The 27,330-nt window shown below is 47.8% G+C and overlaps 1 protein-coding gene across 1 annotated transcript in view; it reads left to right on the top strand.

The window, feature by feature from the left end:
* SLC9A3R2 (SLC9A3 regulator 2) overlaps positions 1 to 27,330 on the top strand; it is a 94,172-nt gene that overhangs the window by 50,182 nt on the left and 16,660 nt on the right. The gene's annotated exons all lie outside the window — the stretch shown is intronic.

The raw sequence follows: 27,330 nt of genomic DNA, 5'->3' as shown, positions 1-27,330 counted from the left end.
AGCTGCCTCAGAACTACAATGTGAACCGAGATCTAGATCCGGATTCTCAGCTGCATGTGCAAAATATGTGGGAATTCCTCATGCAAACCCCATATTTGCGAATGGAATTTAGTATACAGCTCTACCGCTGAGACACAGGAAGGATCAGAGCCCAGCTCATGCTCTCGGAGCTGTGTCAGCGCTTCAGAGCTACCAGTAGGAAACAGAAGTAAAAACTTCCCTGGGTCACCCAGTGAGCAGAGGTGACTGAACATGCACATGATGGAGTAGATCTGGTGCCATTTTACGTAGTCCCTTTTCTGAGTAGAATAGCACTTTAAGACCGTCCCTAATGATTTACGCATCCTTGCCATAATTTTTCCTCTAGATTATGGTGCCTGTGATAAACAGAGAGGGAACAAATCTAAAATGTCGTCCCGCATTATTGGCAAGTGAAAAACGGAGCATAATACTCCTTCCCTCTGTTTTGTTGTATGTTTTGCTGCGACATTAAATGTAGATCGTAGCCAGGAGCGGCTCAGGGAGGGCAGTCAGCTCTCTGGCCTTTCACCGCTAGGTCACCGACTCAAATCCAGGTCAAGCTGACAGTGACTGAAGATTGTTACCCTGGGATGATTGTTTGCTGGCTTGAGTGAAGTGAAGTGAAGTTTGGTGGGTCTCAGATTAGCTCCCAGGGGAGAATGGCCTACGTGGCCAAAAGCTCAAACAAAAGTGGCATTCGTTGGCCCCCTTGTTGCCTGGCTCAGCAAAGAGGCTCTCAAGGGTTGAACAGGCCACGACAAACGAAATCCTTTCTCATTCCTCGAGACGATTCCCTGCACGTCAGCGTGTAGGGCAAAGTGAGGAAACTCGCCCCAGTGCTGTTCATGCTTTGTAGATGGAGGATTTGCAGCTTGCACCATCACGCTGTTCTTCCCGACTGACTGAGCAACAGACGCTGGAGTAACTAGAGATGCTGGGTTTGAGTCAAAAGTAAGAACAACCCCGCCCCCAAACTCGAGTTGAGCTGCAGGGACCCTTAGGTTTGCATCACATTCTGGGCTCTGTCCTCCAAAGTGCGGAGCGCTCTGGCCCCAGCCCAGCAAAACTCGTAAGCACGTGCTTAACTTCAAGCAGGAGTGAGTCCTATGTCCATTTCCTTTCAGAGGGAAGGCTCTGTGACCTGGCTCAGCATAAATAGCCACCCCAAAACACACACAGACCTTTATCCTCTGGCATCCTGAACAGATGCTGATTACAAATGATCTGGAGTGTTTTCTGTCACAGTTTAGGGCAACTGCAGCTGTATTTCCCCATTGGGGTTCAGCAACGGCACCCGCTCCCAGCTTCTCGCTTCCCAGCTGTTGCCGTTCTGGGTGGAGACCCTCATCTCTCTCCTTCCTGACTGGGGTATTCCCAGGCTGCACAGATCCCTCAGCACAGCCAGGTTGCTGAAGCCGAAGCCCAAGCCCAAGCCGTCTTTCTCTTCAGGGACTCGTAATAGAGTGATTGTCAACAGTTATAAGGTACCCCATGGTACATCCTAGGCAAGCCTGCTTTATTCTTAAGGTAAAAAGCACAAGAACATAAGAACGGCCATACTGGGACAGACCAAAGGTCCATCACAGAGAAAATCTATTAAAAATAATAGAAGAACCTGCATGCCTGCCAATAAGCTTATCAGAGTTAACTCCGCCCCCTAACATGGATTCAGGGAGGTTCAGTCCTTCCAACCCCATCCTAAGAATTGGGGCGCTCCTTGGACCATTTTTAGGATCAGGAAGGAGGCCCTTTGCTTGTTTAAAACCAGACTATTTATCCAAAAACCCTTTGTTTGTCTCTTGGGCCCTGGGGAAACCAATCTGAACCAGTATATGCGCACCTCTCCAGAGGGGTGGTTTCTCTGGAGATGTTACAACTTGGGTAAATTTGTCTAATCACCCCCTGCTATTCTCCCATTTACCCTGCTCATGGAGTACATGCAATTCCACAATAACGCATACACAACTGTATTTTTAACATAATGGGGCCCCAAAGGTATTAACCTAATTCAGTACATAGGGCCCTACCAAATTCACGGGCCATTTTGGTCAATTTCACGGTAATTTTAAATAGTAAATTTCATGATTTCATGATTTCGGCTATTTAAATCTGAAATTTCATGGTGTTGTAATTGCAGGGGTCCTGACCCAAAAAGGAGTTGTGGGGGGGTCACAAGGTTATTGTAGGGCGTGTTGCGGTATTGCTACCCTTACTTCTGTTTTGGTGCTGGCTGCCTTCAGAGCTGGCAGCTGGAGAGCAGCGGCTGCTGGCCGGGAGCCCAGCTCTGAAGGCAGAGCCGCTGCCAGCAGCCGTGCAGAAGTAAGGATGGCACGATATGATATTGTCACCCTTACTTCTGTGCTGCTGCTGGCGGGGTGCCGCCTTCAGAACTGGGTGTCTGGCCAACAGCCGCTGCTCTCTGGCCACCCAGCTCTGAAGGCAGCGCAGAAGGGTGGCAATACCGCAACCCCCCCCGAAATAACCTTGTGATCCCCCTGCAACGCCCTTTTTGGTCAAGACCCCCAATTTGAGAAATGCTGGTTTCCCCTGTGAAATCTGTATAGTAGAGGGTGAAAGCACACAAAAGACCAGATTTCACAGGGGAAGACCAGCGTTTCTCAATTTCACACGTTTTTCATGGATGTGAATTTGGTAGGGCCCCATTGACAAAGTTTAATTGAATTCAATAAAGTTTATTCGGGATATTGCAGGGAAGGTCAGATTGTAATTAAAAATCTGTAGTGGTCTCTACTATTCCCCCCCCCCCCCAAACTTCTTTTTTTAAACACTGTCACCTGGAGACATTTAGGATAACTTGATGAGTTTCAGTGTGACCTCAGGTTCTGTTGCGGTAGGATATTTGTAGTTTAGCAGCAATGTGTGTTTTGTTTTGTTTTTAAGCTCATCCTTTTTTCTTTTTATTTGAGCAGTAATTACTGTGAGTGATCCATACAGAATCGGTACTTATCCTGAGGGAATGTTTGAGATGGGCTTTTGGAGGTTATGAAGCAGTAATAAAAATTGTTGGTACTGATTAGATGCTACGAGGAAGCCAGGTTTAAAAGCAGGTGGCAGTCAAACTGTCAGACTTCCATTGAAAGGATTAAACTCCGTTTTTTTTTTTTAATGCTTTTGTCTGTGTTAAAATACCTTGTGTGAGCACGGCCTACCCGCTAGATGACAAGTGACTATGTAAATGTGGAAGCATATTATTTGGCATGTGGAGTCTTAGCGAACCAGTATTCTGAGCGAGGATTTACTACTGAGTTGAGACTGATCTGGGAGACTAAGGCTTGGTCTACACTAAACCCCCAAATTGAACTAAGGTACGCAACTTCAGCTACGTGAATAACGTAGCTGAAGTTCGAAGTACCTTAGTTCGAACTTACCTCGGTCCACACGCGGCAGGCAGGCTCCCCCGTCGACTCCGCGGTACTCCTCTCGCCGAGCTGGAGTACCGCAGTCGACGGCGAGCACTTCCGGGTTCGACTTATCGCGTCCAGACAAGACGCGATAAGTCGAACCCAGAAGTTCGATTGCCAGCCGCCGAACTAGCGGCTGGGTATAGACGTACCCTAAGCAGGATTCTTTTCGCCAGCCTCATTAGCTAACTTCACATTTCAGAATCTCCTATTCCTGCAGCTGGCACATGAGCCAGAAAGAACCTGCTTGACTCTCAGAGCCCGGGGCTGGCATGGCGGAGAGAATATTTTGTAATCAGAGCAGATTAGATCTGGAGTCAGTGGGAGAAGACAGACATGGACTCCAACGATGTCAATTTTCGAGTCGCCTGTCAGAGTAGAGCAAAGTCTTAAACTAATGGAAGATCATCCACACGCCTCTGAATGTGATTCACCCAGTGCTGGGTGACTGCCATACGTTCAGTGGCAAGGACTCTCCCGAGAGCAGCCCCTCTCTCTGTAGGCATCCAGGACTTGCAATTGATCTCTTCCTTAAAGAACTGCCAGCCTTTCTTTGCGGTACTCAACTCCCCTGGTCCATCCATGCGGGCGGAGCAAAGTCACACAAACACGCTTTTTGTGAAGAAAATGCCGACCAAACTTTTACCCCACCCTCATATCTGTAAAGGTTCGAGTCGTCACAAGCTGCGGTCAAATGTTCGGGTAGCACTGCTCTGAGGACTGCATCCCAAAACTCAATACAGTGGTGGGACTTTTTCTTTTTAAATATGCTGATTGGTTCTGAAAATCCAGCAGCTCGGTGCACAGGACACGGGAAATGCGAGACTCATCCCCTGGGGCTTTGCAGTAGGAAGCAGAATTTTTTGAAAAGCCTGATTGAGGTGGTTGAATTTGGGCGTCTCAGAAGCCCATAAAACACAGAGCAAAGCCCCTCCCAGCTCAGCAGAGACAACTCACTCTTGCGGCTGTAGGATGCTGATGCAAAGGTGATTCTAGCCCCAGGTTCCCAAGTGTGGGGAGTTCGAGTGCGCCTCTCTTCTAAGGGCAGGTCTACACTGCAATAAAGCCCGCACCTGAATGTCTACGCTCCAATTTTGTAGCCCTGCAGTCTGAGCCCCGGTCTGCTGACACGGGCCAGCCGCGTGTGTTTCATTACAGTGTAGACATGCCCTAAATGACTGTGGGGCCTATCTTAGCTCCAGTGGTCCCTGGCCTATACAATATGATTGTGATGGTCCAAGAAGGGAGAGGCCAAAAGGGAGAGGGTGTGGACTAGAGCAGGGTTTTTTTTTTTCATTTGCAGACCCCTAAAATTTCGAATGGCGGTGCAGACTCCTTAGGAAATCGTACACACAGTCAGCAGACCCCTGTCCTATGGTGACGGCGAGCTTTCACGGACCCCTTAGACCAGTAGTTCTCAAACGTTTTGTATCGGTGACCCTTTCACGTAGCAAGCCTCTGAGTGCGACCCCCCCCCCTTATAATTAAAACCACTTTTAAATATATTTAACACCATTATAAATGCTGGAGGCAAAGCAGGGTTTGGGGTGCAGGCTGACAGCTCGTGACCCCCCATGTAATAACCTCCCGACCCCCTGAGGGGGCCCGACCCCCAGTTTGAGAACCCCTGCATTAGACAGAGTCACCAGAGGTTGAAAACCACTGGACTAGAGCATCAGGAAAAGAATAACGGCGAGAAAGGAGAGTCATGGTGACAGGGGGAAGGACAGTGGCTTTGCTTTACATTAGAAAGCAGTAAAATCGATTTCTCTCTTCCAAGCAGTAAATTCAGCCAGGCTCTATTAAAAACATACGGTTGAATGAAATAGTGGCAGGGAAGCTTGCAGCAGCTCTCTCCTGCCTGGGCGCCCCGTGGGGATTTCAACCCATCTGTGCATTAAAAATAAACAAAAACCCCTTCCCCAATCTCCTCCTCTTCCTCCCAGCTCCTCCATAATTGCTTGGAAACTGACACCAGGCAGAACGAGCCAGCTCTGTACTGGCCGACCCGGGAGCGGCTCTGAATCCAGTGTTTGTGGAACCTTGGTGTAGTTCTGTGAGTGAAAGGGGAACATCTGGTTATGTTTCCATGGGACTGAGGCCCCATTAGCCAAGATTTCTGTGTTTTATTTATAGCTTTTCACCAGCACCAACATCTGGATTTTAAGTGATGTTAAATTCTAGCCGTGCGATTAAGTTGGATTGCAATGGTGCTGTCGCTAGAGAGCTTGCCAGCGAAGATGGTGTTCTTTAAATGGGGGGAGAACCCCTCGAGCCTTTCCCAGCTGTATCCCGGAAGGTGCCAGAGTGTCCTAAGCTCTGTAGAAAACAATACGCCATTGTACTAAGGTTTAGGAACCATTTTTGATATCTCCAGCGTTCTCCTCCTGAGGATCTCCAAGCACTCCGCAAACAACGAATGAATCTTCCCCGCCCAGCTGTGTGTTGAGGAAGTATCAAGATTCTGATGTTACAGAGGCATTAATCTCTCACTGCCTCTAAAGGACTAGCGCTGGGTGATCCAGTGAGTCCTCAGGAGAGACCAGGAATCATGGCAGTCAGTCCCCTACTCTCATCACTAGGCCGTGCTGCCTTCTTCAAATCAACAGGCAAGTCTGAGATCTGGTTAGGTTTCTAGGAGGGAAAGGATCGAATAGGGTGAACAGGATAATAAGAGTCTCTAGGGAAGGATCAGCTGAACCCACCCCTTTCTGCTGTGTCTACACTTGGCTTGTTTGGGAAATCTCTGCCAGCGCAGCTCCACCAGCGGTAGCAGCGGTCCCCCAAAAAGATGTCCCCAAAAGATCTAATGCAACCCCCAAGTCCCAGCATCCACCTGTGGGCTATAGAAGCTTCTGCCTGGGTTTCAAGAGTCGTTGAGACTCACCAGCCAAGTAAGCTACGTGATTGTGTTTAACTCAGACCAGGAGCAGCAGAAGCTCCCTTAAGTGTGTGTGTGTGTGTGTGTGTGTGTGTGTGAGAGAGAGAGCTTGCCCTGCCCCGCCCTGCCCCTTCCCCCTGAGACCCCCCCCTCGTGCTGCCCCTTCTCCCCGAGCCCCCGCCCTCGCACCACCCCTTCCCCCAAGCCCCGCTCCCCACTCACTTCTCTCCGCTCCCAACCCCCCCATCGCTCGCCCTTATGGCCAGTAAAAAGTGGGGGGGACATGGCCCCCGGTCCCCCCATTCCAGCACCCGTGACTCAGACCCTACAGACTTGCTAAATAGGGGCTTCCTCCATCATACACAATCGTGGGTTACTGAGCTCTCTGTGTCCTGGCGGGATGACCTACTACAATGAACCCCTTCATGTGCTATTTTAATGGGAAAATTTGAGCTGTTCTCTTACAGAGAGCGAGCAAGAGAGAACGCGACCCAGTCCTGCTGCCATACGCGGCAGATTGCTGGCACTAATATGAATGAAGACAATAATCTCCACTCCTTTCTATGGCAGGAACCCAACTTCTCTCTGGTTCTTACAATGAACGCGGCTGCAGGCAGCAATAACAGTTTTAGCAGCGAGCTGCCGTCCGGATTACTGCTCTCTTCTATTAAGTCCTGCGTTGTTTTACTTTGCACACTAGAAGATGGCAGGAGGATGTTCTTGCTGAACTGAAAGGGGGCTGGTTAGTTCTAGTGGGATTGCGGCCCAGGGTCGTGTTCTCGTGATACTTTATTTTAGCCCCGACCTTTGCCCAGGGCAGCTCTTCACGCCGGCGTTTGATCTGAACCGATTCCATTCTTTGTAAGCACTTAATTCTTAAGGATCCACTATCAGAATTTCGCCCTGAGTGTTTTGGCTGTTGGGGGTGTGTGACTTGTGCTGGGAGTTGGCAGGCAGATGTCTTCTGTTTCCTGTGGGAGAGGCTGGAGCCGGGGGTTGAAGCGTGTGTGTGTGTGTGTGTGTGTGTGTGTGTGTGTGTGTGTGTATGGAAGGGTGTCGCTGATGGATTTTGTTCCTGCACTACCAGGGACCTCTTCCCCTCCCTGTGTCTTGGTTCTCTGATCTGTATAATGGGGTGACAGGATTGGTGACAATGATCCCCAGGCGCAGAGTTCTTGGACCCAGGTTAATCGCTGATGAGCCCTTGTAGGTCTTGCCCCCCTGCCATGTGGCTCCTACCACATGGAACCATTCCTCATCGCTCCCCTGTGCACCAGAGCAAAGACCCCGTCCCCCTTAGACCCATCCCCCAAAGACCTGTCCCCCTCAGCACATGCTGGGGCGCTATTTCCCTGACTGACCTCCCCACATTCTGTCTCCCAGCTGGGCAGAACCAGACTGGTTCTGCTGCGTTTGGAGCCAGGCTTGGGGAGGACAGGGGCAGCGGGAGATCAGAGGCAAAATTTATCCCTGGAGAAGTGCGAAGAGTGGTTATAAACATTAGTGAGAAAATGGGTTTGTTGTGAGAGATGAGATGCTATTTATTTCTTTTCCTGGAGAAGGAAAAAGGATTTTCAGGAGTTTAGACCCCACATGTCATTTTTATGTGGACACAAACATTGTCATGAATTTCCATGAAATCAGCCGGTAAATACCAACCGCGCTGAGCTAACACAGGATCACTGAAAATTGACACACTCAGACCCTGGGGATGAGCATATTATAAATGCAACAAATTAGTTTAAATTTTTTTTAAAAAGTACCATGTAGCTTACTCTAAACAATCCTGTCCAGCTTCCCCATGAAAGGCGAAGCAAGGAAGAGAGCAGGCTGTAAGCTCTGTGGAGCAGGGACCACTGCTATCATTTCCAACGTCAATTTAGGGGATTTTGCCACAGCTCCCATTGAAATTAATGGCTCCCATTGCAGCTTTGATAACTGCAACCTGGGTCAGTGCGTGTGTTTGTACAGCAACTAGCGCTAGGACCGTGGTCCTGATTGGGGTCTCTGGATGTTACGGTAATATAAATATGGAATGATGATCAATTGCGTAAGGTTTATACTATATTTTTCCTTGTGGTCCAATCTGAGCTATTGTTCACACGGCAGATGTTACTAAAATAGGATTGTGAGCATGTGTGTTGGCTGGTGATTGGGATCAGTCTGACACCCTGGGAGGTTCCGGTGCTTTCTCCTTCTTTGCTGCATGGTTTGAAGTCTGTGTGTGTCTGACTTTTGTTCACTGAGTGGAGGCTTCACGGAGCCATTTTCTGACCAGAGGCACATGTACAAGGAAAGGAAACGCCACTGGAGCTGACTTAAAAGAAAATATGTTAACAATGTAAATTAGCCAAGAATGCTCTTGACTGCATTTTCTCCAGCTCTGCCTAAGCCAAGGCGGAAAAGCTTGACATGTCGCAGGGCGCTTTGAAGCTTGGAATCCTTCCAAAAACGGCATGATTCCTAATGGGAGTGATTAGACCCTATTTAGCTGTGCAAAGTAAACAGCAAAACCCACTTAACTGCGGCCTGAAGGGAACACTGGGCTGGATTTTGCTCTGGGAAAGAGCACAGGCCACTCCGGCTGATGCTGGAGCTCCCTTGTTTGTCTTCTGGATGATGGGTCAAGGCTGAGGTGATTGAAATTGAAAGAGCCAAGTTAAATATCACACAGGTCTTCTTTAAAAAAACCCCAAACGTTCCTTAGTTTGGCAACTTACCAACCTTCCTTATCTAATTAATCTAAAACATCTTTGAGATTCAAAGTGAGAGAATATTAAAAATCTGATTCCCCTAAGGGTCATTGGTGCTGTTTATTTTATTGATTTATTTTGCATGTTGTTCTGCTGAGAAAATGAAAACTTTGTAAAGAACTGACTGGTGGGCAGGTGTGTGCGCCGCTCTCCTGTCCTGGATGGAATCAGAACTGTGATGCCATAGACCCTCTGCTGTTAATAGTTTGTGGAGATTCTCCCTTAGTGCAAGTGGCAGGGGCCTGTTGTTTTGGGGAGCAGGCAGATCTGGGTTCTGTCCCGGTTACTGCCGCGAATATCCAGCTGGCCACGCTGTGTAGCACAGTGACAACCAGGAAGTCCGAGGCTGCCCCAGGTTTGTTGCAGTATTCTACGCTGAAATGTGAGCGCGGCCCATGGAGAGGTGCAGTTCCCTGTGCTGTAAATGTTCTGTGCGTAGGATGAGGCTTGAGAGCCGGGAGGGCTATGAAGCTGGCACCTTTCCCCAGTGCTGAATGTGCTTTTAAAATGAGATCTTAGAGAGAAAAAAAAATCCAATCACTCTCTCCCGCCTCTCCTCAGTGTTCTTGTGCAACCAGTAACTTCCCAAGCTCCACGGCGCTGGGCCTTTCTGAGATTAGGACTGAGGCTAAAACAGCCAATTTCCTAGCAACGCTGTTGAAAAAAAGAGGGGAACCTCAGGGAGAGGCTATAATTGGATTGCGGGAGCCCCAGCACTTGATTCGAGGGTCCCTAGCAGTATAAGTTGGTCTCTATGACAAGCTAAACTGGCCTCTCAGACAGCCATGATCTCTCTGCCAGAGTAACTAACGGTGCCTGCCACCCGATGCCGGGAATGAGCTGTGTCTTTCGAGACGCAGATAAAAAACTGTCCTTGTTTAAGAGGGCTTCTCTCAGCCGGTGCATTGTCTAAATGGCCTTGTTCAATACTTTTGGCTCACCCACCGTACCCTCTAGCCTAGGGCTGGTGCATTCTGAGCCTGACCCCAAAGGCCTGCCGAGGTCAATGGATCAGAACCTCTGCGCTGAAATGCAAAAGTTGCCTTGACAGTGCAATAACCAAACCTCCCCGGGCTCCTTGTGAACGACGTATGTCACCCGGAGGCGTCTTTGTACGTTACTGGCCGATTGTTTCAGGACCAGGTTGTCTCTGTGAAACAGTCTGGAGGCAGCAATGAAAACCCTAGCATGTGGGAGAACATGAGCACTTTAATTATGTGGTGATTATGAATAGCTTTGATCTCCTTCAGCAAAGGATCTCTCCCCCCCCCCCCCCCGACTATTAGAAAGTGATCTGTTCTGGTCTCACACCTCCAATTATCCCTGCCAAGGGGAGAGTTCATCAGATGGTTTTGAGCAAATCTCTGTGCTTCAGAAGACTAGGAACTCTGGGATCTGAGCTCCTGTTTACATTGTTAAAACCTACTGGGTGGTTAGGGAGAGACCCAGCGTGACAGAGACATGTCCAGACATGTATATTACCCGGGTCTGACCCTCTTCTCAGTTTTCACCAAAACGGGTCATGCGTGGGCTTGGCCAAAAGCTAAGAACTAAGGTTGTCACTGTTCTTGTGAGATGTTTATATAGGAAACGACTGTAGAGTTACATAACATGTAGGATGGCATGTTTCAAAACGGTGGAAGTGAAGCATGTCAAACGGATTCAGTCAACAGTGAGTTATGCTCTAATAAATTTGTTAGTCTCTAAGGTGCCACAAGTCCTCCTGTTCTTCTTTTTGAGAACAATCAACATCCTTTGTCTCAGCCCGCCCTGCCCCTGGGTGCAGTCTGGGAAAGAGGCAGATGTGAGCATTTACAAAGACAAAAGAACCCCAAGAAAAGCCTATGAATGGGGGACACCCAGGTTAAGAGACAATAGTCTATAAGTGTATAAGAGAAGAAAGAGCACAAGTTGTTCTCCATTACAGCGAGAGACTGCCTGTAGGAGCATCTCATGAAAGGTGGATCCCAGCTTTCTGGACTGGACAAGTACTGTAAAGGCTGACCGGTGGGTGAGCGATGTCTTATTAGGCAGGAAAGTAACTTGTTAATAAGTAAAGGGTGTTGATTGGCTTTTGTGTTTCTCTTTTACCTGTAACCTGATGTTTCCAAACTTGACACTTGCTTGTACTTGAATCTCAAGCTCTGTTAAATAAACTTCCATTTGGTTGTGTTATAGACACATCTAAGTGCCTTGTGCTAAGGAGTGTGTTGAACTGAGGTGAAACTAGTAAATGGGGCTGCACTGATTCCATGGAGGCAATAGATCGGGGTACCTCGTGGGTGTTCAGAGGACAAGGGGCTGGGCACTTGAATGTAACGAAGCGGGGGGTGTGAATTGCTAACTTGCAGCAGGAAAGATCAGGGCTTGCAGAACCTGGAGTGCTTGTGTTGCTAGTATCCGGTAATAGGGGAGTTTCTGCTGGTGGGCATGCAAGGTACCCTCCTGCTGCGAGCAAGTCGTGGTGATTCATCCCAAGCACCTCAGGTAACCCCGGAAAGAGTCAGGCCCAGGTATGACCTAGCAGTCCCCTGACATGCTTTAAATGCCATTCAACTATGTTTGAATCACTTTCCCGATTCATGCAACAGCCCTGGATGGTGCAGAAACGTGATTCAGACATAGTTCCGTCCCAACTGTACTGCAAGAGCAAGCTGTGTTCCAAGTGGTGTGCCCTCAACCTGGTAGATGTCATAGTGTAAATGGGACTTAAGTGAGTTAGTTCCTCTCTAGACCAGACGACCTGCATATCCCTGTTCAGTTCTCCTTCTCCTTTGGAGAGTCCTGGAGGAACTCGGTTTCCTCATTCAGACCCCAGCGTTTCAGCAACTGTCCTGGCTCCCGTCACAGACCTTCCCCTTTGTCATCTTCCAGCTCTGATCTCATTCTGCCCTCAGCCAGGTGCACAGGGTGATAGACACTAAAATCAATCTTACACAGCTATTCTTAGTGCATGACAAATTAAACCTCCCCTACACCATTGTTGGCCTCAACTCTGACCTGAAGAGGTCATTACAGAAAGGCTGAGTGTAGATGACTGACCACTTACACATTCCCCTGCTTGCATACAGAATGTCCTGTTTCCTATTGCTGAAAACTTTTCAGCGTGTGAAGTTTCAGTACAAAGCAAGGTGGAGTCGAAATAGAAAAATATAAAGCATTCGATAAAGGGACGCTCCCTGGTGGGTTAGGACCAAAATGCAGGGTGTGGTTCTGTGTGTTTCTTTAATCTGCTTGTAGATGGTTGGGAACTCAGACACACAAGCCCTGGAGGGGAACCAGAAAGTGAAACTGGCAACGTGCAGAACGTGAAATTGATTAAACTAGTCTTGTACTCCAAGCTGTGCAAAATGCACAAACTAAAACACAAACTCCATGAAAAGTAACAAGTGTATTCAGATCTGTATATCCGTGCAGTTTAAATAATCTAAGTTGCGGTGTGTGACACGTGGAAGGAATATTTTTAATATATGATTTTAACTTGGGAAGTATTCCCTTTTAACTCCCTATTCAAAAAGGTCTGCATTCAGCAAAGCACATAAGCAAGTGCCTACCCTTAAGCACATGAGTATCCCATTAACTTCACCTTCCAAAGTGAACTTAAGAACAGCTATATTGGGTCAGACCATATAGCCCAGTGTCCTGTCTTCCGACAGTGTCCAGTGCCAGGTGCCCCAGAGGGAATGATGGATCAAGTGATCCATCCCTTGTCGCCCATTCCCAGCTTCTGGCAAACAGAGGCTAGGGACACCATCCCTGCCCAACCTGGTTAATAGTCATTGATGGACCAATCCTCCATGAATTTATCTAGTTCTTTTTTTTTAACCCTGTTTTAGTCTTGGCCTTCACAACATCCTCCAGCACGGAGTTCCACAGGTTGCATAGAACAGGTGGTCTATCAGTGCCTGGACACTGTGGCTGGGATATTCAAGTGAACCGAAGGGTGCCTCACTCTCTATACGCAGTGGTGGGTGCATGATAGACAGTCTTCAAGAGAACTGAGCTCATTGTGTTGTGCCCTGAATGGAGGCTGGCAACCATAGGCACTGAAGCAGCTAGTCTTGTGTAGTGTCAATCTTTCTGTTGAGTTTCCACAGCAGGGTATTGGGGTGCTGGTGTAACAGTGCTGTGCTGGGCTTAGCTAGGCTGCAGTTCAACACTGGTTCCCAGAATATAGAGGTAGAAAGTGAACTTCCACTTGGGGAAGCAGCAAAGACTAAAATCTCAGCTGAGGTTTATTTGGTGCTTTTGAGAATTGATTCTGTTTCACAGAGCCGGACACTTGACTAGTTAGTTGTACTGAAACCTCTCGTTAATCAAGGCGGGTGATGTTTATGATGCTGATTCCATGGTGGAATGTGCTGTTGGGGGTTTTAGTGGCAAAATGGGAATGAATGAGCGTTTAGCTTGTGAGCCCAAGTCGCCGTAGCGAACCCTATAAATCTGGCAAAGGGAACAGCGCTAAGGGCCCAGAAATGAGCCAAAATGTGCCTGGAGCAGGCCTGACAGGACTTAATGAAATCAGTAGCAATAGTATTGCCAACTACAAGTCAGTCTCCCACAATCATGAGACTTCATGAGAGTTGTGATAAAATTGTGAGAGGCGCTGTACAAACCCAGAACAAAATGCTGCTCCCTGCCCCAAAGAGCTTACAATCTAAGCATAAGGCAAGAGACAACAGTTTGATACAGAGAGACCGACAGGGGAGTACAAGGAAACAATGAGACGATACTAATCAGCATGATAGGCAGTGACCTTTGCACACCAGCTGCCTAACCGCTGTCAGATTTTTTGTAGGCTTCATGATAAAAATTTAAATGCAGTGAGAATCCTGATCTCTCGTGTGACTTTGAAAATCTCAGAACGGGAGTGTGTGTGTGTGTGTGTGTGTGTGTGTGTGTGTGTGTGTGTGTGGACACAAACTTAATGCTTATATTAGTGGAATATGAAACACCATTTATTTATATTCCACTTTATAGAACCTAGTGATCAACACTTGCCTTTGGACACTTAGAGTTAGAATGTCACTTAAACAATATATACCTATTGACAGAATGCCAGCAGACTCTGTTTGATCTATTAGACACGTACATAAAGATAAGAATGTGTATGGAACTGGCTTTTATGTTTCAAAGAATATGAAAGAGACCGTGAGTAGGTATTGGGGAGAGCATAATAGGAAACCAGGACTGAAAGGTTATTCTTAATGGAGATCACTTTTGCACCATTGTAAGTCTGCTCCATGTGTTCCTACCGGGACCAGATAAAATACCGTCCTCCTAGAGAGAGTCATCGAAGGGTCTCCGGCCCAGATTTTTAAAGGTATTTAGGTGTTGCTGCGCTTAATGTTGCAACACCCGCATCTCAGTTTCAGAAGTGATTTATGCATTTAGCAGCCTAAATCCCATTTACTGTCAATGGGATTTTGGATCCCAAGTGCCTAAATTCCTTTTGAAACTGAGACATAGGGTCCTAAATAGGCTAGGCATTGCAACGCAGAGCACAGCAACATCTGTCCAAATCTGGGCCTTAGCGCTTTCCTAAAGCCCAAGCTTCTCTTGTGAGCTAGGAACTAGTATTGTTCTCAGTACACAAATGGGGAAACAGAGGCATAGGTCATAGGGGAAATAAATACCAGAGCCGACAGTAGAAACTGAGGCTTTGATTCACCAAAGCATTGATGCACTTAAATCTAACACTGTTCAGCAAAATATGTCAGCATGTGCTTGACTCCCATTGACAAGGGGACGTAAGCATTTGTTGGAAGTTAAGCGTGTGCTTCAGTGCTTTACTGAATTGGGATCAAAGTCCCGACACCCATTGTTCTAACCACTAGCGAATACATGGATTCATAGATTTTTTTTTTTTTTTTTTTAAGCCAGAAGGACCATTATGATCATATGGTCTGACCTCCTGTATAACACAGGGCAATCTCACTTGGTAATTTCTGCATCAAGCCCATATCACGTGGTTGAATTAGAGCATATTTTTTTACAAAGAGCTATCTGGTCTCGATTTAAAGTGATGGAGAATCCGCCACAACCTTTGACAAGTTCTTTCAATGGTTAACTGCCCTCCCTGTTAACAAGGCTTTTCCTCCCTGCGCAATAATAGTCTCCTCTCCTAGATCTTATTCCTAGGATAATTCTGCATTCACTTAAAAGACCTGCGACCGCGTCCTTTGCTGAAACCAGTGGTCTGGGGAGGAAGAGACTGGGATCGGTAACAAAGCGAATGTAATACAGTGAATCGGGTCTTTGGGAGTTTATTCTGGACTTTGTGGGCAGGCAGGCAGTGGGAACACAATCAATATAGCTGATAATTATGTATCTCATTACTGAGTCTGTGTGTTGATTTTAGGAGCTCCCCTTAAGGTGGGGCAACAGGTGCTAAGAGAAATCTGCCGATTTTCACTTTTTCAACACCTTCCACGGCTATGGAAACTGCAGGGTTTTTTTACACTATGCTTTAAGGAGAAAGGATTTGAAATGTTTTTGCTCTTTCTTTTTTAAAAGCCTTTTTTTTAAAGTCATGAAAAGAAAACCCCAGGCATGTACCTTCTACATGAAAGAGACCAGCTTTTTCCTGACCCCAGGCCCTAATCATCCTTTAGGGTCGTTTAGAAGCCTCAGAGCTCTGACATTATTCAATCCGTTGAATCATTTCCTGTTTTCTGCAGTTTTTGAAGAATTCTGTAGGGCAGGCTGGAAACATTTGCAGATACGGGTGAACTTAGTGCTCTGAGGCCATGGGAAAAATCCTGGGTTGCTAAGTTTGTGAAGAAAGAGGAGCCATGTGTGGGTGTTTCTATCAGACTATGTATAATTGTTAATGTGAGAGTCATTTCTTATGGTTGTTTTCACTGATCAGGTAATTGAATTGTTCCAGAAGTCCAATAGTTACAGCACTGTTTGTCAATAGTATAGAGCTGGCGTCTTCGGTACCTGCATTTTATCAGTGGATTTTAGAATTGTAATGTTTTCCCGTTTAAATTAACTCAGATTCATACATTGAAACAGCGGAAAAAGGCAGAACCTTTTGAATCCCTCCTGGTAAACTACATTTCATAACTTTGCCTAAATTAGTTTATTGCCAGGTTCATGATCAGAGCCAAATTTTTACCGCCAAAAATAATAGCTGCTGTTCGGAATAGAACGGGGACAATAAAGGAGCCACTATCTCGTAGCTGGAGATCTCGGCTACTGTAGGGAGCTCAGGGAAACGATTGTCTTTGTTTCACAAGGCCATAGGGGAAGATCATATAAGATTTAGCACTTTATGCCCTTGCTCTCAAAGCGCTTAACAAAGCGGGGTGAGTATCATTATCTCTGTTTTACTGGTAGGGAGCTCGAAGTGCGGAGAGGCAATATGACGTGCCCAGAAAGCCCACAGCAGAGCTGGGTCCAGAGCCTATGTCTCTTGACTCCTCGTCTGCTGATGTATCCACAGGATCCAAGCTAGATACTTAGGTTATTCCTACAGCTAGGACCTGGATTGGTTCAAGCACCATAGCATGGTAGAGTAGGCAAAGCTGAATGGGAGAGGGCAGTGGCGTCATACCAGGCTCGAATGAAGAGTCTTCGCAATAGCCTTGTCTACGCTGGGTCTCAACAGCAAAAAATTCTCCACCGTGAGTACCTCTCCTCTGGCGCTAGCAATGGGAGCCCTACTGTAGCCAAGACTCCGTGGCTGTTGGGGTTTTTAACGCTGTGTCACTTAGCCCCATTCAGAATAGGGCCAAGTCTTGGTATTAGAAATGTCAGTGGCTGCGGAAGTCTTGCCTACACTACGGCTCCTACTGGTGCTCACCCCAGGGGTGCTGCAAGGGAGGAGGAACTCCCAGTGCAGGCAAAGCCCAAAAAGGCCAGATTCTGCAAGCCTTCCTCATGTGAGCAAGTGCAGCCCTGTGGGAGAGCTTAACATACCCCTAGGCAGATTCAGAAGTGCCAATGATTGAGTCACCAGTGTGCAAAACTGGAGTACCGCAGAGGTGGAATTGGGCCCAGTGATCGGAGGGAGAGACCTGTCAGTTTCCTTAAACAGCCCGAGGGTGAAATTGTCAAGAGCCTTAGTGACTTAGGAGCCTAAGTCTCACTGGAAGTCACGCAGGCCCAGCACCTCAAAGGGATTTAGGCACCTAAATCCCTTTGGCAGTTTTGGACCCGAGTTACGTTTGCAAATGGAACTTAGTCTCCTAAGCCATTTAGGTGCTTGTGAAAATGTCACCCCAAGTCTAGACAACAGCGTGTGTGTCTCTGTCTGGGAGGTGACTCTTCCTCCTTCACAGTGTGTGTGTGTGTGTGTGTGTGTGTGTGTGTGTGTGTAGCCGAGCAGTAATTACTGAAGCTTCTGTGATCCCCGCTGCAGCCTCCTCGCTTTAACCTCGCAATGTGGTTAAAATAAGCCTGTAAATATTTAGTTCCAGCTTGCAGCTGGTCTCTGTAGCTCACAAAACCAAACAGGCCCCATCCGGAGATAGGCTGACCAGCCGGCCGCTTGGGTTTTTAAGCCCATTGTGGAGCGTGTGGAGTTTCGCTGCACGTTCTCTGTGTGCCGAGTTTGGGATCTCTTGGCTTTGCCTCCATCAACGTCATGTCTTTATTCACTTGTTCTTCCCCGTTCTTTCTGGAGGCCAGGCCTCAGATGAGCCTCGTGCCTTCGGGCCTTAAATCTATGGGTGAAATCCTCCGCTGCCATTGAAGTCAATGGCAAAACCCCATTGACTTCAGTGGGGCCAGGATTTCACCCTAACAATCTAATAGGCCTGTGACTTGCGTGCTGGAAAGAGAGTTAGTTTTCCTGTGCAGTGAGAGCGCACCTCCCCTGTGGACAGCGTGCGGCTGCGGGAGAGATGCTGCAGTCTGCATGGGCTGTGGCCCTGTCAGTGAGAGAGCTGTAGGGGCAGGAAGACGGGGCTGTTTTGGGTGAGAGATTGTCTCCCAGCCATGCCAGAGACAGGGGAAGGGACTGAGACGTGGGAGTAGGGCTGCGTTTGGGTGCAGGAGGTTAGAACCTGCATTGTGTAAAGGGCCGTGGTGGGATTTGTGCCCAGAGGTGTCCTGGCAGCCTGGTTCTGAATTCCCCTGGGAGTTCACGTAAAATGTCAGTGCCCCACTTCTGTCCCACTCGCCTTCAAAACAGGGCTTAGATGGCTCACCCCACACTGAGCAGCATGCTCCCTACCCCCTCTCCATGCTTCGTGCTGGTCCTGCTCTCCTGGCCAAGAACAGGTGGGGCCGGGCGGACCACCCAGTCCCCTTTGGAGGCATTTTGCGCCATCCCTTACAGAACCCAGAGGAGCTGAAATGCCATTGTTGGCGTTGAGTAGTTTGACTAGGGAGACCAGATAGCAAGTGTGAAAAATCAGTGGGGGGTAATAGGCACCTATATAAGAAAAATCCCCCCAAATCAGGACTTTCCCTATAAAATCGGGACATCTGGTCACCCTAGGTTTGACAGGAGCCCAGAATCCGAGCTGGCGGTGCTATTGGCCAGGTATCCCAGCGAGCAAGGAGAGGGCTTCCTCTCCCGGCCCTGCACCCTTTGCCCACCCGCGTAGGGTTATCCGCAGTCTAGACTTCAGAGTTGCGGGGAGTTTGTGTGCGTGGTTCCTTGGACTCACTTGTCCTTGGATTTTAAGCGACTGGCAGTGCTTCATTTGTAATGAAAGAGGGGTCGGGTCTGAAGCAATGTTTTACATTCAGAAGTGATGCAGCAAGCCCAGAGGTGCCAGGACTCAGCCCTCGCACCGGCTCCTGGGCTGTCCTCCTTCAGTGTTTGGAAAGCCCCGAGCACGTAGTGAGCACTGCCCCAAATCAGGGAGCAGGAACAACTCGGGGCTAGATCCGCAACTTGCCGCAGTCGGGACAGGGCCGGCTCCTCGGCTCTGCATCCGGCTCAGGATCTGGCTGCGTGAGTCTAGGACGAAGATTCTCAGCTTTGAAAGAAATGAGCCTTCCCGGGCTAAGTGAAAAGCCCAGCTGAGACGCAGCACTGCAGCCGGGTGAGTGCTGGAGCCAGTTGCCGCTGGAGGCAGCTTCGTCTCAGTTTAAAAAAACCAAACCGCCCACGGATTGTCCTTTGTTTTTTGCTATTTTGTGTTTTCAGCCGCATTGTTTCCCAGCGTGCCCGGGCAGGGTAATTAAACCAGCTGCAGCACAAGGCGATATCTCCTGGAACCAAAGCTTGGTGCTGTGGAGAAGAGGGGGAGAGAGCTGACTGTCCCTGGGCTGCATTCCCTGGACTGGTTCCAGCCCCGTCAGAACCCAGTGCGAAGCCCAGAGCCGGCGCTGGCTGTTGCTAAAAGACAACAAACGGGCATTGACTGTAGCATTTCGTCGTCCGCTCGTGGGAGACTTGAACACTTCTGCTGTAGAACCTGTCTCATGTTCCCCAGGCCGAAACTCCTGGGGTGCTTTAAAGGAGGATCTGGGAGTCCTCTCTGGTGGGTTTTGTTTTAAGATGTCAGACAGGCCAGGAACTTGATTTCTATGAGTTTTGCTTAGTTCACAGCTGAAAAAGGCACGTACTGGTTAGAAAAATGAAGCCATGTCATGTCACTTCCCTCCCCACAACAGCCTCAGGCTCTGTAAAGATACAGCCGTAAAGGATAGGGCGTGAAATGATTTTATCCGGTTCGTATTGCTAACTGCCCAGGCAATTGTTAGGAATGCCGTGTGTGTGTGTGTGTGTGTGTGTGTGTGTGTGTGTGTGTGTGTGTAACAAATTGTTTTGAATGAACATCACTTTATTGCTTTATAAAAGCCTGTAATCCAGCATGTTTAGTCTTCAATCCACAGTCCTTCCCTGTTTACGGGCGGGTATGTAAATATAATGTCTATTAAATTTGTCGTGCATAACTTGTGTTCAAGCAAGGTCTGCAAACAGAGCAAAGCTTGAATGCAATACCTGATTAAAGCTGTCCCACTAGTGGACAGTACAAGTGATCTGCTGTCTTTTCAGAGAACAAAAATAGGGCCCTGTAAGGTTATACTGCCAGATTAGGTCCCGTTCACAAGTTATTCAGGAAGACTTCCCTGGTGCTCTATAGGAGTAAAATATTGTGTATACACGGGTGTACTTGCTCCGAGTCATGGTGACCACCAGATTCAGGGTCAGGAATACAGTTCAAACGAGATCTCACAGACACTGTCCTTTTGTTATTTCTAATGAAAATGGACTCTAAGATTTCAGGGCTTTTAAAAAAAAAAAATTCTCAAACCCAGCTCTACTAATTTGGCCCCTCTAAGATATATTTTATAAAGCAGAATGGGTTATAGTCATCTGTCATTTCCCATTGTCTTGCTGTGATGTATCACTGAGGAGCAGAGCGATGTGAATAATGGATTTTTCGGGTCACTGGCAATTCTGAAAAATCAGAAAAAAATTCATTTTGAGTCAAACGGAAAACACAACTTTTAGTTTTTTTTTTGGGACATGACAAAGTTAAATAAGTGTTGTTGTTTTTTGTTTGTTTGTCGTGAAACAAAACATATTGTTTCAATTTCAAGCACTCTTAATGCTTTAAATAAAATTAAAGGAAATTTTGAAATGAAAAGCTGTTTCAAATAAAAAAACAAATTGAAACATTTCAATTTTTTCCAGAACTGTTAAAGGATTTTTCCAGCCAAAATAATTCCTCAAAATCAACATGAATTTGCTAAATGTTTTGTTGTTGCTGAATCTGCATTTTTTTGCCAAAAAAAATTTTCAGTCAAAAAGTGTCACCCAGCTCTAAGGAGCACTCTTTGCTGATGTTCAGGTCCAAAAACTAAAAGACAGGCAAACACAAACACCTGAAGAAGTGATATGCAGCTGCTCTTTCACAAAAACGATTCTGCAAAGTTAAGCCCTGATTGGGGCCTAGAGATCCCAGATGCATTGTGATAGGCCCTATATAAACACACATAAAGCAGTTCCTGTTCAGAATAGCTCACTGTCCCACTGACTTCAGAGGGCTTTGGATCAGACCCGTATTATTTTCCAGGGAGAAAAATCCCTTCTTTAAAAGGATAACGGAGAAGAGGTTAGAATCCCATTAGTAAATTCACAGCTTCATCATTCCACTAAGGGATGTGTAGCTTTCTGTCGTTATAGAATCTTCTTGAGTAATTGGATTGTTTACATGATGTTTTTCCAGACATCGAACCCTGGGGGTGTCATCAAGAGGTAATTATTGTCTTGACAAGGGTTCCGGGAAATGAGAGAAGACTTGAAAATTGATTGGTCTCTTCACTGCCTTTCATATTCTTCATTGAAGATCTGTACGAGTGCCATATTAACTTGAGCCAGTCAAACAGGGTTGGGCCAAATGTTAGATCCCCTGTGAAAATGAATTGGTTTCACAAACCCTAATGCGAACAGAAATGTGTGCTCATAAATGTGGCTGAAAACACTTTGTCAAATATGTTTCCCTGAAGCATTGCAAGCCCTGGAGCATTGAGTCCAGGAGTGCAGAAGAACTAGAAAACGAATTGTATTACATGATTACTAATATAAATTATCGAATTATTTTAGCTTTACAGATGGAGAAACTGAGGCAAAGGAGTGGGGTGAATTGCCCCAGGGCACATTGGGAGGTGGTGGCAGAGACCTCATGACTTTCTAGCTCCCCATGCTGTGCTGGCTGCTCCAGGCGATAGCGCTGCCCTTAAAAGGACTTTTATCTTGATAGTGACCCTTTAACATACTCCCTCAATGTGCAGCAATTATCTTTACTTTGTGCGGTTTGAAAGTGCCATAGAACAAAGTGACCCGCCATAAGAATGGAATTCTCCTCCGCTCTGATGTCATTTTTTAGTCTGAAAAACAATCTACTGAGCGGACTAATCTGCGATGGCTCTGCCATGCAGTTGCCCTTGGTGCAAGGTGACGCTAGCCTTGTCGCGCTCTGCAGACATCCAGCATGGCGAGCGAGGCGGGCTGCTATCGAGGCATAGGCTATAGATCATCTGGCAAATGGAATTATCACTCCCCTGTCATCGCCAGCACGCGGCTGCTTCGTTCTCGGTTCAGGGAGGGCAGCTGCGGTACTGGTCCCCCGTGCCTCTGCGGGGAGTTTTGGCAGCGTTTTGCTCCACCGCCTGTATCTGGAGATATTTCTGATGTGATGAAGAGGTTAGGGGAAAAGGCGACTGCAGACATTTATGGTGCATTTAATTTCACATAAGCCTGGCAGGATGAGAGCAGTGAGGGATTCTGGCTTCTGAGTGCTGGGGGAGCGGTCCTTATCTCTCAGATAAGGGACGGCAGTGACCATGCAAGCCAGGGAGGAAAATACTGCTTCACCCTGTGTGTTTATATCTGGTGCTAAGGGGCTGCTAGCAAACAAGAGTGACCAGGGGTTGACCTTCCATTTGAGGCCATCCCTAGACACAAGCAATGGCTTCTTTTTACACCCCACTGCCCCCAGTCTGTTTTGGCAGTGAGGCGACAAACTGCTTTAGGTAAAGGTGTTATGTTATTTCCCCTTTCCTTTTAAGCAGTCCCATGAGTAACAACGACCCACCTCCACTATGCTATCCCTTATCATTGATGTGGTGACTTTTTATTCTTTTGTACAACATCTTAATGAGCTCCTGGGGGTCATATTCCATCCCTGACTGATTATCGGCTCAGAGCTGATGGAAAACTTTCCCCAACACAATACCTTTTTTGGACCGAAGATGCCTTTTTGTGGAAAAATGTTAATTGTGGTTTTAAAAAAAAAAATGGAGTCACCAGCTCTAATGTCAGTGTATCTGTCCTCGTGCTTAAATTGTGTAGCAGCTGGGTTTCCCTATTATCATTTTCCTTACCTGCAAATGGAGATAATGCTTAGCCATCTCTCAGGGGAATTGTCAGATTGAATCAGCTAATAATAATAATGGGTAGCATTTATAGAGCACTTTTCATCCATAGATCTCAAAGTGCTTTACAAAGGGAGGTCATTGTCATGATACAGATTGGGGAAACTGAGGCACGGAGAGTTAAAGTGGCTTGCCCAAGGTCACCCAGCAGGCCAGTGGCAGAGACGGGAATAGAACGCAGGTCTCCTGAGTTCTGCTTCAGTACACACCGCTAGTGTTTGTAAAGTGCTTAGATCTACTAAGGGTGGGTTCTGGAAGGTATCAGTATTGTTGCATAGGAAGCAGACAATATTTAAAAAATGGGTATTTTATAATAATGATCCAAACATCATAATTACACTACTGTAAACTACTGTAGGGCATAGGCTCCGTTCACTCCTGTACAGAGGGCCAGCACAAGACCTATGCACCCCTGGAGACCCAAGTAAAGCCCTCAACGTAGAGGACTGTGTCTATACCCAGTGCTTTGCACCTTACCCTGAGCAGTCTGCAGCTTTCTACCTAGCACCGGCGTCGTTTTGCTGACCGTTAATCCTCTGCTTGTGCTCTGCTATAGGGCGTCAGTACCAAGGACTGCAAAGTAATTCATGCAGAGATGGGGCAAAGGTGGGAGGCGTTTGCTTGAGTTTCCAGCTCCCCTTCTGACTGCAGCTAAATATCATGGTTTGAAAGGAGGCTGTCCCCTTGTGTGTGCAGACCACAATCCAATACCGGCACTAAAGACCAAGCCGTCGGTTGTTGGGGAACGGGTCGCTCGGGGGATTTGGAATGGCATGTCAGGCTGCTGGGTAACTTCAGACCAAGGTTGGTGACCTGCGTGAAAAAAGTTGGTGGCTTTAGTCCAGCGCCTTACAGACCGATTGTCCGCATTGTAGTTGGTACTAGCATAGGTGCTGGAACTAAGGGTGCTGGGGGGGCCTGCTGCACCCCCTGGCTTGTCGTGATTTCCATCATATGCAGGGTTTACAGTTTGATTCAATGGCTCTCAGGACACCCCCTATACCCATTGTTCCAGCCCCCCTGGGTACTAGTGGATCTCCCCGTCTGGGCAGCCCCTCAGGAGTGCCAAGCATTGAATGAGCCAGAGAGATGGGGATGAATTTGACCGCACCTGCGCATCCCCATAGGGAAGCTCAGTTGGTTTCTAAATCTACAAATCAGAACTCATTAGAATTTTTCATTGTATTTTTTTTTCTCCTAAAAAACTGCTTGTTGACTAAAACAAAAAAAATTCCCACTGAAAATTTCCATTTGGGTTGAAACGTTCTGATTTTTCATAAAGAAACAAAACCCAAAATACTTTACTAAAGCCGGATTTAAAAAAAAAAATGAAGGAAAACTAGAAAATTTTTAGTGAAAAAAATCTTTTGTTTTGTTTTCAGTGAAAAATCAAAGAAAGTTCACAGGAAACTTCTGCAATTTTTGGAGCAGCTCTAATGTATATACATATCAATCCATCACCGCTTTATTGCTAATGGATTAAAAAGAGAACGGTCATTGCGAAACCCCAATATTTGCTGCCCCCCTTGCTGGTTTTGAATCATTTCTGAGCTAACCCCCATGAGCCCAGTTATTGCAATAAAGCAATTTCTTTCAGTGCTCAACGTGAATGAGGGAAAGTGCTAAACATACCACATGCTCCTGAAATGTTAATCTGTTGCCCACAGCAAGCTTTTATATAGTCCATGTTTACTTTCCACGGACTTATAATAGCTCCATGGGACCCCAGAGGATAAACCGACATGTTTGTTCGAGCTGCACTGGCGAGACAGGCTCACCTGTAATTACACCAAAATAAACAGAAGAAACCCAGTCCCTGGGATAGAGGATAGAGCAGCAACAGCGAGTGAGCAGCGCTCCGTGGTCAATCCAGACTAAGCGCAGTAAAAAATAGCTGGTGAAAATGTCATGGGCTCGCTGATGTTGGTGGCGAGTCGAAACCATTGCAGTGACCGCTAACGCTGTCTGCTGTTGGTTCGAACAGTCCTTTCCATCCAAGCCTGCCTGGCAAATTGCTTGAGTGTGAGTCAGTGGCAGAACTGGGAAGAGAACCCAGGAATCCTGATGTGCCGTCCTGTGCTTGAGTTCCTCCCCCGAATAACTAGGCTCCACGCTCCCCACGCGGCAGGTGGGCTGGGATACGGCACCCAGCGGTTAGACATTTCTCCAAGCTCTGCGTTCCTCTTGGATCTGCCCAACGGGCCGGAAAGGGCGCGTCGGGCTGGGCTTTTTCAGGAGCTTCCTGACCCCAGCCAGTCCAGCGATGCTGCAGAAACAGGCTTTGCAGCGAGCCAGGGGCGTGGAAACTGCAAAAATGAGCAAGAGACAGGACCTTCCTAATGTGGGGTTTGTTGGCGGGGGGAACGGGGTTTGCTGTTCAACCCCAAATGCTTTGCTTCTTGCCGGCTGGCGGGGCGGCAGATAGTCAGCTGCCATGATGAGTGACATCCCCATCGGTGCCCAGTCAGTCCCTAAGCCTCCCTAAGGGCTGGTGCTCAGTGGTGGCAGTCACGCTGCCGGCGGAGTGGCGGAGCTGTTACCCCTTTGAACATGGCCACTGTGTGGGGGAGCGACGGGCTGGCCCCCGGCTGCTCACCGCAGCTGCGTGTGGCTCCGCACCAGGTTCGTGGGCCGTTTCACGGGAGCCGCACGCCCTGATTTCCATCTCATCAGAGAAGACAAAGGGCTCCAGAGCACGCTCGGCCCCGCCAAAGTCGAGAGAGGTCAGCAGCACCGATTGCTAACAAGGGCAGTGGCATGTCACGGCTGGCCCTCGACCTAGCCCCACATTCACCTCCTGGCCCTCTGCAGACCCAGGCGTCTCTCGCTTTTAGCATGGACTTCACAGGCCCAGACTCAGCAGGCGAGCCAACATCCATGGGCCCCTGGCGGGTTGAGATGGGCTGGGGCTGGGCTAGAATTCAGCCCTGCTGGAAGCAAAGGGGACCTGGTTTCATGGAGTGGCTTGCCGTGGCCATGAGAGCTGCAATGACTCTCCTTGGCCTGGCAGACACATCGCCAGCACGGAGTCAGCACCTCCCTAGTCCTCCTTCGCTTGTGGAAGACTGTTTTCTTCCGTGTTCTTGTGGGAGACGCGGCTAGAGTCCGGGAAAGGGCTGGACAGAGGGGTTCGGAAAGCCCCTTTGGGCAGTAATTCAAGCCACGGTACCCAGACCCCCCCACCTCTCTCTTTTTCAGCGCGTAGGTTGCTTTACTCATAAAAGATCACACTAAGGGTGTCTGGACACATTAGTTGTACTGGACGCTAAACTACTGGGCAATAATAGTCCGTGGCCTTGCAGCTGGTGTCATTACACCTCTGCCAAACCCAAGGATCTGGAAGTGTTCACACATGTTAATAAATGACGCTCCACAACTCCTCTGAGCTAAGGAAGTATAATCTGCCTCTTATAGATGGAGAAACTGAGGCATGGCGTGGGTAAGTGTTGGGTCTAAAGCTGCAAAGCCAGGAATAAAGTCCAGGCCCACTGTGCGTTAGCCCCAAGACTCCCTCCCTCTTAGCCTCGCTTTCACAGACGCTAGTTGGCACTCCTCCCTGGCCAGGGTTCTATCAGCGGACAGGTTTCCTCAGTGCCAGACGCAAGGGCAGCACGTTCAACGTAATCGCCAACGTTGGGTTTCATTGCACGCCGACCTCGCTCTTTTGGAAGGTCTTGTTCTGTTTCCTAATCATGACCCAATAAGAAGAGACTTGCACAGATCCCTACAAAGCAACACTAGTAAGTTCTCCGTGTCTTTTCTCAGAACTATCCCAGAAATGGATGGACCATATTAGGCCCTGTATCAGGGGCCCCATTAAGGTCCATAGCATGCCCTTTATCCACATGTCCTGACAACTTCGGGCACTTTTTGCAAGAGTGAGTGTACTGGTTGAATTCCACCATGGCCAATGCCATTCTACCTCCCTAAGTTCTGCCTGCACTCTCCATTGGATAAGGGGCAATTACTCCATGGCCAGTCCTGAACCCATTGCACAGAATTCCTGTGCAGTCACCTTGGCACATCCTAGTGAGGAGGGAAGTGATCCTATGAGACAGGGTGTGTCTGGCTGTTAGGTTCTTCAGGATCCTTCCGAATGAAAGGAGCTCGGTAACGGGAAGATATTACTATAGCCACGTGCAAGGGCTGCTGATGTGCGCAGGATCAAGGGCACTATCCTCCCGTAAATAAATAAGTGCGGTTAATACATTGTCTCCTAAATCCTGTGTTCTTCAAACAGGCCCTTGTTTCTCTGTTTCCTGTTCTGCTGGGGCGGGAGTGTCAGACTCGTGTTTAGAGGTGGGAGTCCAAATTAATGGGTGTATTTTATTTGAGCAGTTTGTGATTCAGGAAATGCATTTTTCTTGCTCGTATCAGAATGGAGTTGGACAATTGGCTTTTAAAA

Source organism: Trachemys scripta, chromosome 10 (genome assembly GCF_013100865.1).
Source record: "Trachemys scripta elegans isolate TJP31775 chromosome 10, CAS_Tse_1.0, whole genome shotgun sequence".
In the NCBI taxonomy this organism is placed as follows: Eukaryota; Metazoa; Chordata; order Testudines; family Emydidae; genus Trachemys; species Trachemys scripta.
The sequence above is the reverse complement of the archived record's forward strand: the minus strand, read 5'-3'. Positions and strand labels throughout refer to the sequence as shown.